Source organism: Felis catus, chromosome F1, assembly GCF_018350175.1.
Source record: "Felis catus isolate Fca126 chromosome F1, F.catus_Fca126_mat1.0, whole genome shotgun sequence".
In the NCBI taxonomy this organism is placed as follows: Eukaryota; Metazoa; Chordata; class Mammalia; order Carnivora; family Felidae; genus Felis; species Felis catus.
The window spans coordinates 15,611,127-15,624,289 of record NC_058384.1 but is presented as its reverse complement, the minus strand read 5'-3'; the positions used below and the strand labels follow the sequence as shown (position 1 = coordinate 15,624,289).

The window sequence follows — 13,163 nt, the reverse complement described above, 5'->3', positions numbered from 1 at the left end:
GAAAATCTATATGCAACAAATTGGACACTCTGAGAAAAATGGAACAATTCCTAGAAACACACAAACTACCAAAACTGAAATGGGAAGATACATAAAATCTGAAAACAGAAAGAAATCAAATCAGTAATAAAAAAAATTTCCCCCCAACACAAGAGTTCAGGGCCAGATGGCTTCACTAATGAATTCTACCATCCATTTAAGGAAGAGATAATATGTATTCTTATCGAATTATTACAAAAAATAAAAAAAGAAGGAAAACTTACAAATTCATCTTATGAGGTCATCATTACCCTGATACCAAAACCAGTTAAAGCCTCCACTAAAAATGAAAACTGCCAGGGCTCCTGTGTGGCTCGGTGGGTTTAGTGTCCAAATCTTAATTTTGGATTAGGACATTATCTTGCAGCGCATGGGTTCGAGTCCCACGTTGGACCCTGTGCTGACAGTGTGGAGCATCGCCAGGATTCTCCCTCTCCCTGTCTCTCTGCCCCTCCCTCACCTTTATGGACTCTATGTCTCTACGTAAATAAATACATTAAATATGTTAAAAAATTTTTAAATAAAACTACAGACCAATATCCCGATGAATACGTATGCATAAATTCACATCAAAATACCTTCAAATTGAAGTCAATAATACATTAATAGAATCATTTACCATAATCAAGTGGTATATATTCCCGAACTGCAAGGGTGGTTCCACATTCACAGATCAATCAACATGATGCACCACAGTAATAGAAGAAAGGATAAGAACAATACGATGCTTTCAAGACATGCAGGGAAACTATTTGACAAAATGTCACATCCATTCACGATAAAAACCCCTAGAAAGCATATTGGTACTCAACCTACCTGCACATAATAAAGGTCATCTATGAAAAACCCACAGGTCATCTCATCCTCAATGGGGAAAAATTGAAAGTTTTTCTTCCAAGATCGGGGACAAGACAGGGATGATCCCTCTCACCACTGTTATCCCACATAGTACTGTAAGTTTTAGCCACAGCAATAAGACAACAAAAAGAAATAAGAGGCATCCAAATTGGCAAGGAAGACACAGAACTTTCACTATTTGGAAATGACATGATGCTCTCTATAGAAAACATGAAAGACTCCCCCCAAAATTGTTAGAATTGATATATGAATTCGACAAATCAAAATATACAGAAATCAATGTACATAAATCTATTGCATTTCTGTAGACAAATAATGAATTAACAGAAAGAGAAAGTAAGGGATCAATCCCATTGACAGGTGCACCAAATACCCCAAGATACCTGGAATAAACCTAACCAAAGAGGTAAAAGATCTGTACTCTAAAGGCTGTGAAACACTGATGAAAGAAATGGAAGAGGACACAAAGAAAAGGAAATACATTTCATGTTCACGGATAGGAAGAACAAAATACTGTTAAAAGGTCTACACTCCACAAAACAATCTACACATGTAATGAAATCCCTATCCCACAAACAAAACATTTGTCACAGAACTAGAACAAATAGTCCCAAAATATGTATGGAGTGGCAAAGTCCCCAAACAGCCAAAAGAAATTGAAGACCAAAACTAAAGCTGGAGACATCACGCTTCTAAACTTTAGGTTATATTACAAAGCTGTACTGAACAGAACAGTATGGTACTGGCAACCACCACCACCCACAACAAAAACACAGACGCAGAGACCAATAGAATGGAAACCCAGGCATGAACTCATACATATATGGTCAATTAATTCTCAACAAAGCAGGAAAGGATATCCAGTGGGGGAAAAAAAGATACCCTTGGGATACATGTGTGGCTCCACAGCGTGTGATTGTGGATTCAGCTCCGATCATGATCTCAGGGCAGTGCAGAGCATATTCTCTCTCTCCATTTCTCTCTGCCCCTCTTCTGCATGTTCTCTCTCTCTCTCTCTCTCTCTCTCTCTCTCTCTCTCTCTCTCTCTGTCTCTCTGTCTCTCTCTCTCTCTCAAAAATAAATACATAAACTTAAAAAAAAAGTCCCCTCAACATGTGGTTTTGGAAAAACTAGACAGCAACCTGCAAAACAAAACAAAAACACAAACGGACCACTTTCTTACAACATACACAAAAATAAATCCAACATGAATAAAGAACTATGTGTGAAACCTGAAACCATAAAAATCCCAGAGGATACCTAACACAGGCAGTATCTTATTTGACATTGGCTGTACAAACATCTTTGTAGATATATCTCCTGAGGTAAGGGAAACACAAGCAAAAATAATGGGACTTCATAAAAATAAAAAGCTTCTGTCACAAAGGAAATAATCAACAAAACTAAAACACCTACAGAATAATATTTGTAAATGACATCTGATAAAGGGTTACTGTCCAAAATATATAAAGTTATACAGCACTCAAAAAATGAGAAATCCAATGAAAAATGGGCAGATGACATGAATGGACATTTTCCCAAGGTGACATAAACATAGCCAAGAGACACACGAAAAGATGCTCAGCATTACTCATCTTCAGGGAAATACAATTCAAAAGTACAATGAGATAACACGTCACATCTGTGAGAATAGACTAAAATCAACGAATGATGAAACAGCAGGTGTTGGCAAGGATGTGGGGAAAGAGAAGCCCTCTTGCATTGTGGGAAGGAATGCAAATTGGTGCAGCCACTCTGGAAAACATCATGGAGATTCGTCAAAAAAAAAAATGGAAATAGAACCATGTTACGATCCAGCAATTTCACTACGAGGTATTTACAGAAAGAATACAAAAACAATTCTTCAAAGGGATACATGCACCATGAGTTTACAGCAGCATTTTCTACAAAAGCCAAATTACGGAAACGGACCAAGCATCCATCAACTGATGAATAAACTGAGATGTAGTATATGGAATGTAATATTATTCAGCCATAAAAACATGAAATCTTGTCATTTTCCACGAGGTGGATGGAGTGAGAGAATGTTATGCTGGGTGAAATAAGCCTGTCAGAGAAACACAAATACCAGATGATTTCACTAACACATGAAAATGAAACAAAACAAGGGGGGGGGGGAGACAGTGACAAACACTCTTAACTAGAAAACAAACTGAGGGGTTCCACAGTGAGGTGGGGGAATGGATGAAACAGCTGCTGGGGATTAAGAAGTGCACCTGGGATGAGCACCAGGTGATGCATGGAAGTGTTGCTCTATATTGTACGCCTGAAACGAATATTACACTGTAGGTTTCCTAAGTGCAATTTAAAGTAATAGATAACATCAGGTTAAGACACCTACCTACCAGGTTTTCTGTAGTTTTCAATCACTTCATTAGGTTGGAAAAATAACCATAATTTTTTTAAAAAAGCATGCATGATGTGGGGGACAGTTTGTGCCCTTACCTCGGTCACTGGTTCCAGCAGGACTCGGAAAGTGGGTCCCAGCTCATTCTTCTAGAAGGTCCTGAGACGAACATTTCGTGTATTCAAGTCCTAATGGAATGCAGCTCCCGTTCTTCTGAATTTCTGTCAGCGTTTCTTACCGGAAACAAGCCTGAATCTGGAACAAACCATTGGCTGCATCTATGAGGTGAAGTCGTGGAACCCCGCAATCCACGAGTCCTTTAGTAAAATACGACTTGTTCAAATACTGTCCAGGAAGTTGAGGAATTAAACACGGGAACAACCCAGAAAATGCAAGGGCCTATGCTGTTTAGCAACCATCATGCCCAGGGAAGCCACCCAGGGCCCCCTCCTCAGCACTCAGTACAACAAGGCAGCTTCTCTCTGGCGACTCAGGAGATGCCAAGTTGCTGCAAAGCTCCCAAGGTCTCCCCTGGGGCGGGTGGCAGAACCCGCTGGAAACACAGCTCTGCTCTCTGTCCTGAGACAGCAGTAGAGGCCCTGTGTCCTCTGGGAGCAGCAGCAGCCCTTCCTGCTCTGAAGTGCCCTGGGTCAGAAAAGCCAATAGTGCGCCCTCTGCTGGCCATCACTGCCTAGGCAGAGCAGCCCGCCCCTCCGGGTCTGTGGTGCTTGAGCTCTCTCTGCTGGCTACCCTGGGAATTCCTGCAATGTTGAAGGCACTGGTCGCTCAGCTGAGGGACTGAAGGTGCTCTGGGCAACTCCGCCTGTTCTCCACAATGGGAAGGGTCTTAGTGACAGGGCCTGGGACACAAAGAAATCTTTTCCTTCTCCTTTTTTATTTGAGTGAAGAATGAAACAGAACTTATTAACACAATGACATCATTTGTAATGTTTTAAGCAATGTCCACAGCAAAATAGACCGCCAATTTACACATGCTGAGCAAGTAATTGTGTTTACCACCAGAGTATTTAGGTTAGATAAAGAATTGACACCTTTGAGAGAGAGATAACTGCTTCCAGCTATGGAACGAATGAGTCCCAGGGATACAAGAGACAGCCAATGGAATAGAGTCAATCCTGTAATAATATTGTTGCATGCTTTCACAGGATAGCTACACTTGTGCTGAAGTACAACATAATTTATAGACATATGGAATGACTACAATGTATGCCTAAAACTAATACAACAAATGTGTGAAGAATATTTCAATGAAAAGTTGACATCCTTTATGCTATCTTTATCTTTTTTTTTTTTTTTTGCCAATGAACTATCATTCCTGGGGCGCTTGGGTGGCTTAGTGAGTTAAGCATCCGACTTCCCCTCAGGTCATGACCTTGCAGTCCATGGGATTGAGCCCTGCGTCAGGTTCTGTCCTGACAGCTCAGAGCCTGGAGCTTGCCCCAGATTCCATGTCTCCTGCTCTCTCCCCCCTCCCTCCCTCACTCAGGCTCTCTCCAGAAAAGAAAAACAGAAACATTATAAATTAAAAAAAAATCATTCCTAATTAAAATCTGTGAAATTCCATTTATACTAGATTCTCTAACATCACCATCTTGATGTAGAGAGCTTATATGAATAGTCACTAATAATATCTTTGATGACACATATGTGGCAGGGTCAGAATGCAACTTACAGGGAGCTACACATCTGTTATGAATTTACTGTATGTATCCTTGGCTAATATTTCCAATGAAATGTGCTTTAGGGATACAAATGTATGAAATAATGTCCATCAGTCATATAGGTCAAATTCCTATAGGACCATTCATTATGCCTTCAATTACTAATTGCCGTCTCTTCAAAATTAAAAGAAATCTGGGACAAGAAAATGTCTTTGAATTTGATGTAAGAGAAGACTATGGTGTTTTAAAAAGTTCACCTACCATCTGGCATCCTCAGTTTGGCAGTGGACAGGAGGATAAAAACCCACGATCTTGATGCACACCGCTAGCTCCAGAGGGAGAATATGGACCTTCTTGTCAAATACTTTTTATCAATATCAGCAGTTCAACTCTGCCAGGTCCAGACTGCCGGACCTGGGGGCAACACAATGCCTGATGCCTGGGTTCAGAACATGAGGAAGACCAGCTGGTAGGGAGCGGCGGGGAAATCCAACAGGGCCTGGGGCAGTGAGGGAGATGGGTCCGGGTTCCCTCCCCACAGGGCGGCTCTAGTGTTTACCTGCCAAAGAGCAGCACACTCTCCCTCAAGACATCCCTCTCCATGACAGAACATGAGGCTGTGCCCCCACAATTCCAGGAGAAATGAGGGATACCCATCTTTTCAAATGCAATAGCCTATGCAAAGCTTGGCCCCAGGGATGTTGGAGTCTTGGAGTCACACAACACTGATGCCCATGATACCTGCCATTTCTGCCCCAGCACTCAGAGATACTTCATACATCCCCTCTCCCCTGGCCCATCTCACCCCATCCACATTCCTGGACCAGGTCTCTACTTTCTCCTTGTACTTCCTCTTTGTCTCTCTTTATCTCTAACCACATCACTCTCTATTTCTTCCTTTCACTCTCTAGGACTTGCCCAATTCCCCTATCACAAATTCAATGTCTCTCTCCCTGCCTGTCTCTTTCTCCACCTCTCCCCAGGCTTCAGGATATCTGCTTTGTGCATGCAGCCCTGTCCAGGAGCACAGGGCACTCCTGTCTCTCCCTCTCTCATGTCTTGTTTTGTCCCAGGCCCTGATCACAATGGAGGAGAATCCCCTGTACAGCAGCTGCTCATGTTGACATTTGCTAGAGCAATGCTGGCAGCATGTGGACAGCCAGACATTTACCCTTGGTGGCTAATCCATGACCCAAAAGCTTCTGGAGGGCTGGCTGCTTCCCTAAGCTGGGAGGAAAAAGGGGCTCAGAGGTTTCGGGGTGCCTGGGGCAAAGTGGATAGGCTTGGCCGATGTAGAAGGAGCCATATGCTTACCCACAACTCTCCTGGGTGGTGTCCAAGGAACCTATCTCAGACCATGGAGCTCTGCCCTCCTGATTCCTCAATAAGGCAACAGGGGAAACTTTGTGGGACATCATGTGGGACTCACCACAAAAGCTGCGCCATTTGCCCCCTTGAGGCCACCTAGATTGGTGCTATTGGGGGAAGCTGGTAAGGTGCACAAGGGCACAAGAGCTGAGTTAATGCAGGGCCTCCTTACCGGTCTCCTGAATCCATTCCTCACCATCGGAAGAGACCCTTTCCTGGAGACAGATACCTGCCCTCCTCATCAGCACGAACCCCATCAACTAGCACGCACGCCAAGTGCTCATGAGTATCTATCTACAGATATAACAACCACCACCAGATCTCCCTAAAGGATGTATCCAACTCCTCAGATGGAACTATAGGTCCCTTCCAGGCATTACAACCCCAAAGAATGATCTGTCTTCTTCCACCAATCCTGTACATACTATGTGTTGGCTGACTCCATACACAGGAACCCCAAAGTGTACGCTTGATGGGGAATGAGTGTTGATTTTCCTGGAAGCTGACGCTGACATGGAAACACAACTGTGACAAGTGTATTAGGGGACATTAGGAAGGACAAAGTGGAGTGGACAGGGTGGGCAGGGAAAGCATTCAGACCATGGGGCAGATCAGACACCATCTCTAAATATATAATAACCATAGCTGGTTTGTAATGGTTCAGTGTCCTCTCCAAATTTCAAACGGATTGTCCTCTACGTCAAAGTGATTTTGACTTATTGCAAAGGGATCTTCTGTTCTCCTCTATGCATTTTGTCTTCTACAATATATCTGTGGCCTTGGATGAGCACATATTTGTGTGGCTGCATTAGTATGTCTACCTCAGATCTGAGATATAGATGCCTGAATATACACATTCTCATACTTATCTTTTCCTTCCTTGTAAAGTAGGACCTGAATTTTAATAGAAAAAACACAGGGGTCTTTGTTGTATCTTTTGAAACAGGAATTGCCAATCTCCCAACCTCAGGCATTATACCCTTAGTTTCATGAAACTGAATGAACATCTGTTGATGATCTTCTGTGTGCAGATTCATTCATTTCCACCCTGAGAAGGGTGAATGCCCACTCATCCCATACATTTTACAAATTCCTTATGTGCTTAACCACCTCTTCATCGCACTGACCTCAGAGACCAACATTGTTCCTGCTTCTCAGATTACAATGCTGAGGCTCTGAGATGGCCCCACTGAGAGCTGGCATTAGGGCTGAGACAGCAGGATCACAGGCAGTGCCTCTGGAAATTGTGAGGGAAGTTTCAGAGATGTACACCTTCATGCAGGGTCATGACAGTAGGTTCAGGGGTGCGGTGACAAGATTCCAGCAGGGGCGTTTCCTGGTCAACCCTGATTTCCCTGCTAAGAGTCTGATACAGGCTGAAGGCCAAGGAAGCCACACAGCTAATCTACAACCTTTCATCACATTTAGTCTCACAGAGGCACACAAACTTAGGCAGACAAGCATCCCATAAGAACCAAGGAAAACTACAAATCTCCAGGGCATTCTTTCACAAGGATCCAGAACCTTCAGGAGAACCTCCAAGAGAAACAACAGTCTTTATTTAGATAATGAACTAGGTGCACTTTGGCCACAATGACATTTCAGAGATGATACCTGCATGGACTATCCTTGAACCCATACAGCAGCTCTGTGTGGATGCCACTCTGCGCTCACAATCCCTGCCCAGGTTGTGGGCCCTGCCACAAATGGCCTCCAACTCCATCTCACTGAGTCCAACACCCTCCTCTCTGTACCATCTCAGCTCTCCCTTCTCATGCACAGTCTCCAATTCATTTCCATGAGTTTCATGTCTCCGTCTCTTGTACTTGAGGACCCATTACTGGAGCTGCCATTATTGTAGACCAGAAGCTCCATGTAATTTAACGCATGTGACTCTCTCCCCATTAGGACAGTTGAAGCCCCTGATGGTAAGGGTTTGCCTCATCTCTCACAGAGCCAGGGACATGGACTGTGTGCTGGGCACATCTGCAGAACTGATATGCCTGCTTTTCTATTAAAAGACTCTTTCCTTCTCCACAAAGGATATATGCAGCCCAGCTCAGTAATGGAAATGACACAGCCCAACATATGTATGTCCTGAGAAACTTGAGGAATCTTAACAGTGTCCTCATCCAGCAGCACCCTTGCATTACAAAGCGTGTGAGGCCATCTCTCCATCCTCTCAAAGACTCAACAACATAGAAACTGAACATGCTGAACATGTCAACTCATACAGCTCAGTTTATCTCACAAATAGTCGAGGTGGAGGTGGTGGGTCCTGTCCCACCATCAAGGAGCTGGAGGCAGCCCATAGAGCCCATGAACAGTGATAAATTGTATCTGTGCAGGGTGGACCTGGGAAAGAAGGAGGTCCTCTTGCATCCATAGGGACCTACAGAAGTGACAGGTGTGTTGGTATGACAGACAGAAGCAGAACGCCCACAGGAGCTGAAACACAATGAAGCAGGTGTCAGCACCTGGCCCCTTGCTCATTCATGGGTTCTAGTAGAACAGAGCATCAGTGTCAGAAAACTCTACCCTTCCATGAGGTCCCACCTATAGCCTGAAAGCACCAGATGCCACAAGGAAAAACGACTGTCACCACACGTCACTGCCCATGTTTAAAAATGCAGAAAGCCAAGGAGTCCTGTTCTAGAAGATTGATGGCAGTAATGCCAGTCTAATAAAGGAAAGTATTCCAGAGAGGCATGCATCTGTGTCCAGGATCTCTCTGGTGTCCTCTTCCACTAGATCTGCAGACTTTTTCTTTGCACATTGAGAACAGACAGAACATGAAGGAATGAAAGAAATGACCAGAACCACACAGAGATCCAGGGCCACCCCAAGGTCAAAGCTCTACCTGCGATCCTATGCCTGTCCTCACTTTGCTTCCCTCCCTTACAAACACATCTTCTGTGCAAGGCCACAAAGACCTCTGAGGAGATGGGGATTCCTGGAGTCCAGCATTGGGGCCTGGATATGAGTTTTCTGAGGGAAACACATTACCTGTGCATATTCATTGGTCTCAAGTATGTTTATCTTAATTTACAGGTAATTCAGCTTTTAAATACAACATGAGTTGCAGAGCTATTTTTTGCCATTGTAAAAGGGAGGTAGAAATTCTACCTAAAAGAATGAACACAAACATGTCTCAATTTCAGGTGAAAAACTCCCATAAGGAATCATGAGACAAAGTACCAATTACAACTGCTCCCGGGACACAAGAGAACCTACTCCTATAAACACAACTGGAGAACTCTGTGAGGTACTGGCCCTGCAAGTAATCACTGATTCTCTGCAGTTCCACGTACATTTTTTATTACACATGCCGCTTCTGAAAATTCAGAGTATTTCCACCTGGGGGACAACTGGAGAAATTCTCTATCGTACATTTGCCAACACAGAAGGACCAGTAATGAATTCTGAAATTTTTCTAAGAACCCTCAGCACTGCACAAACCACACAATATAATGTTGGAAAGAGTTTTTATCAATTCCAGTCATGAGGCTCATAGCAGACATTCTGAACACATTCATGGCCTACACTGAAATAGGAAAAAATGAAAATAATCAGGATAATCCCGTGTAAAGAAGGTGTGGAAGGAGTCAGACGCTCCAGAAGACTTGAGGGTGCAGTGAAGTGTCATCCTCCTCAAGTTATTTCCACAAACACTAAGTGAGAGCCACGTGGTCCTCAGTCTCTATGCACTTGTGGCGTCCAGAGGCACTAGCTAACATGATGATGTTACATTGGAGAAGCCTGGAGGCTTGTGAGGACATAAATCAAACGGTAAAGACACCAGAAGGCCAAAAACAACAACAACAACAAAAAAAAAACCACAAAAAACAAAAAACAAACAAGGCCAGATAAAAGTTTCCAGAAAGTATTGCAACTGAAACTGGCAACAGAATTTACCTTGTCTTTTTCTGCATCCTTGGTAGAGACACAACTGATATTTCCCATTGGAGCTGCATCACGTCTTAGGTCTCATAAAGGATGGAGGCGGATGGAGGTTGATTCTGACTTGCATAGACTGTGTGGAAGAAAAACAAACCATCCTGAACATGTATCATTATATTCAACTCATTCACACTCTCGGGTCCCTTACCAGGGACAGAGCGTTTTCCACGTGCCTCGGGTGACCCTTGAGGACAAGAGGGAGATCTGATCCTGTCCCTTGAGGAAGGTTCACAGGGCCCTGGTTCAGGTGTTTTTGTAACTAAACAAGCAGCTGTGAGCAGCTCAGGTCTCAACTCGCTAGAAAGTATGTTAGGGGTGTGTTTCATCCCTCAGAGAGCCCAGCACATGGTCTCTGTACAAGCTACATCCCAAGGAATGCTATGTCTCTCAGCACGTATAAGGCCTCTTTCCTTCTCTATCAGAGACACGTGTTGCCCAGCTCACTATGTGGAAATGACTGCCCATTTCATGCATGTCCTGAGAAACTTGAAGAACCTTACAACGTCCTCACTCAGGCTGACCTGAAAGCCCTGTGGTGCCATCAATGCATCTCCTCCAAACACATAACAAGTAAAAGACACAACGTGTTTTATAAGTCAACTCATACTAGTCATATCATCTTTCCACATGGTGGAGGAGGAAGGTGAGGTCCCAGAGGACCCCAGTTTGGAGAAGGTGGGGGTGGTCCAAAGCCCATGGGTGGTGATAAATGTCAGCCCACGGGGTATGACATGGAGGGCACTTCTGGGAAAGGAGGAAATATCCTGGAAACCACGTGGACCTGCAGGACAGAAATTAAACTTTTGAGATGTGTTAGGGTAAAAGGTGAAAAATTCAACACCAACACCAACACTAACATACCTGAACCCCAATGAAGCCGAATGGCACCTGTCTCCTTCCTCTCCACCTGGTGTCAACAGGGCAGCATCAGTGCTTCTAAACTCCACCCTTCCCACTGGGTCCCACCTAGAATTTCTAAGAGTTGGAGGAGGCAAAGCAGTGCATTGCTGGCAGCATGGTACTAGCTGTGTCTGCAAATGTGGGGAAGGAAGTGGCTAGTCTTAAAGAATCAGAGGGATAATTCCAGACTACTAAAGAAAGTCTGTTCCACACACACAGTCTTCTATGTCCAGGACTACTCTCCACCCAGCCCTTCACCACCTCAACAGCTCCGTCTTGGCATAGTAAGAGCTGAAACGATGAGGAAGAATTTGGTTTCCGTACTATTCATTTACATCTTTAATCCATTTCAAGTTAATTCTTGGAGTGGTATAACATAAGGTGCTAAGCTTTATTCTTATGCACGTGTATATCCAATTTTCCCAGCCCCAGTTATTCAAGAGAATACCCTTCTCCACTATGTATTCTTGACTCCCTTGTCAAATACTAGTTGACTGTTCATGCAAGGGTTTAGTTTGGGCTCTCAATTTCCGTTCCATTGTCTTGTGTGTGTGCTTATGCCAGTGACATAATTGATTTCTTTGTGTTAGAATGCAGCTAGAAATCGAGAAGTGTGATGCCTCCTATTTTGTTCTTTCTTGCGTTGGCTACTTGGGGTCTTTTTGTGGTTCCAAATACATTTTAGGATATGTTTTTCTAATTGCATAAAAATTGCATTGGAGTCTTGATAAAGATTGCACTGAATCTCTAGATGGCTTTGGGTAATATGGACATTGTATCTATATTAATTCCTCTTAAAGACAGACGTGGGATGGCTTTTCACTGATTTGTGTGTTCTCCTGTTTCTTTCATCCAAATTGAATTTCTTCCATTTCAGTACATGGGTGTTATAGTTTTCTGTAGAGAGATCTTTCACTTCCTTGGCTAAATTATTCCTATACAGTTTATTGTTTTTGATGCTATTGTAAATGGATTGTTTTCTTTTCTTCTTAGATAATTTGGTTAGTGTATAGGAAAGCTACAGAATGTGACAAGGTGACTTTCTAGTTTGGAACTTTAATGTATTTCTTGATTAGATATTAACAAGTTCTTTTACACTGAACTTTATTTCATTCTTTTACCTTTTTAAAAAATCATGTTATTTGGGAATAGCTGATACAGTATGTTACATTAGTTTCAGATGAACAACATAGTGATTGGACAAGTGTATACATTCTGATACGCTAACACAGGTGTAGCTACAATCTGTCACCATGCATCACTATTCCAGTACCATTCTCAATGTTCCCTATGCTATATCCTCTATCTGTAATTTATTATTCCATAACCAGAAGCCTGCATTACCCAATCCCCTTCACATATCTAGGGCATCCTTGTCTTGTTCCTGATCTTAGAGGACAATCTTTCACAATTTCACTATAGAGTATGATGTTAGATATGGGATTCACATACATGGCCTTTCTTATGTTGAGATATGTTCCCTCTACGGGGAATTTTTAAAGAGTTTTTTAGCACAAATGGATACCAAATTTTCTCAGAACATTTTTTGTGTATCTATTGACATAGTCACAGCAGTTTTCTTTTTAATTTTTAAAATGTATGGGGCGCCTGGGTGGCTCAGTTGGTTGAGCGTCCGACTTGATTCACGTCATGATCTCACGGTCTATGGGTTTGAGCCCTGCATCAGGCTCTGTGCTGACAGCTCAGAGCCTGGAGCCTTCTTCGGATTCTGTGTCTCACACTCTCACTACCCCTCCCCTGATCATGCCCCCCCCTCTCTCTCTCTGTCTCTCTCTTTCTCTCTGTCTCTCTGTCTCTGTCAAAAGTAAATAAACATTAAGAAAAATTTTAAAAATGTATTTATTTTGTTTACTTTAAATTTATTTATGTATTTCTTTAGTATATATTTTTTTCAAGTTTTTATTTAAATTCTAGTTGGTTAACATACAGTGTAATGTTAGTTTCAGGAGTACAATGTAGTCATCCAT

The 13,163-nt window shown here is 42.9% G+C and overlaps 1 long non-coding RNA gene across 3 annotated transcripts in view; it reads right to left on the bottom strand.

Annotated features, from left to right (window-relative positions):
* Positions 1 to 13,163, bottom strand: part of LOC123382776 — a 45,768-nt gene that overhangs the window by 15,302 nt on the left and 17,303 nt on the right. For 2 of the 3 annotated variants that reach the window (XR_006591679.1, XR_006591681.1), the window contains exons 1-2: positions 10,231 to 11,759; positions 3,364 to 3,520 (exon numbers count right to left, since the gene is read on the bottom strand). This is a non-coding gene — a long non-coding RNA (uncharacterized LOC123382776). Of the gene's footprint in view, positions 1 to 3,363; positions 3,521 to 10,230; positions 11,760 to 13,163 lie in introns of those variants that run through there. The other variant, XR_006591680.1, reaches the window with a different exon arrangement.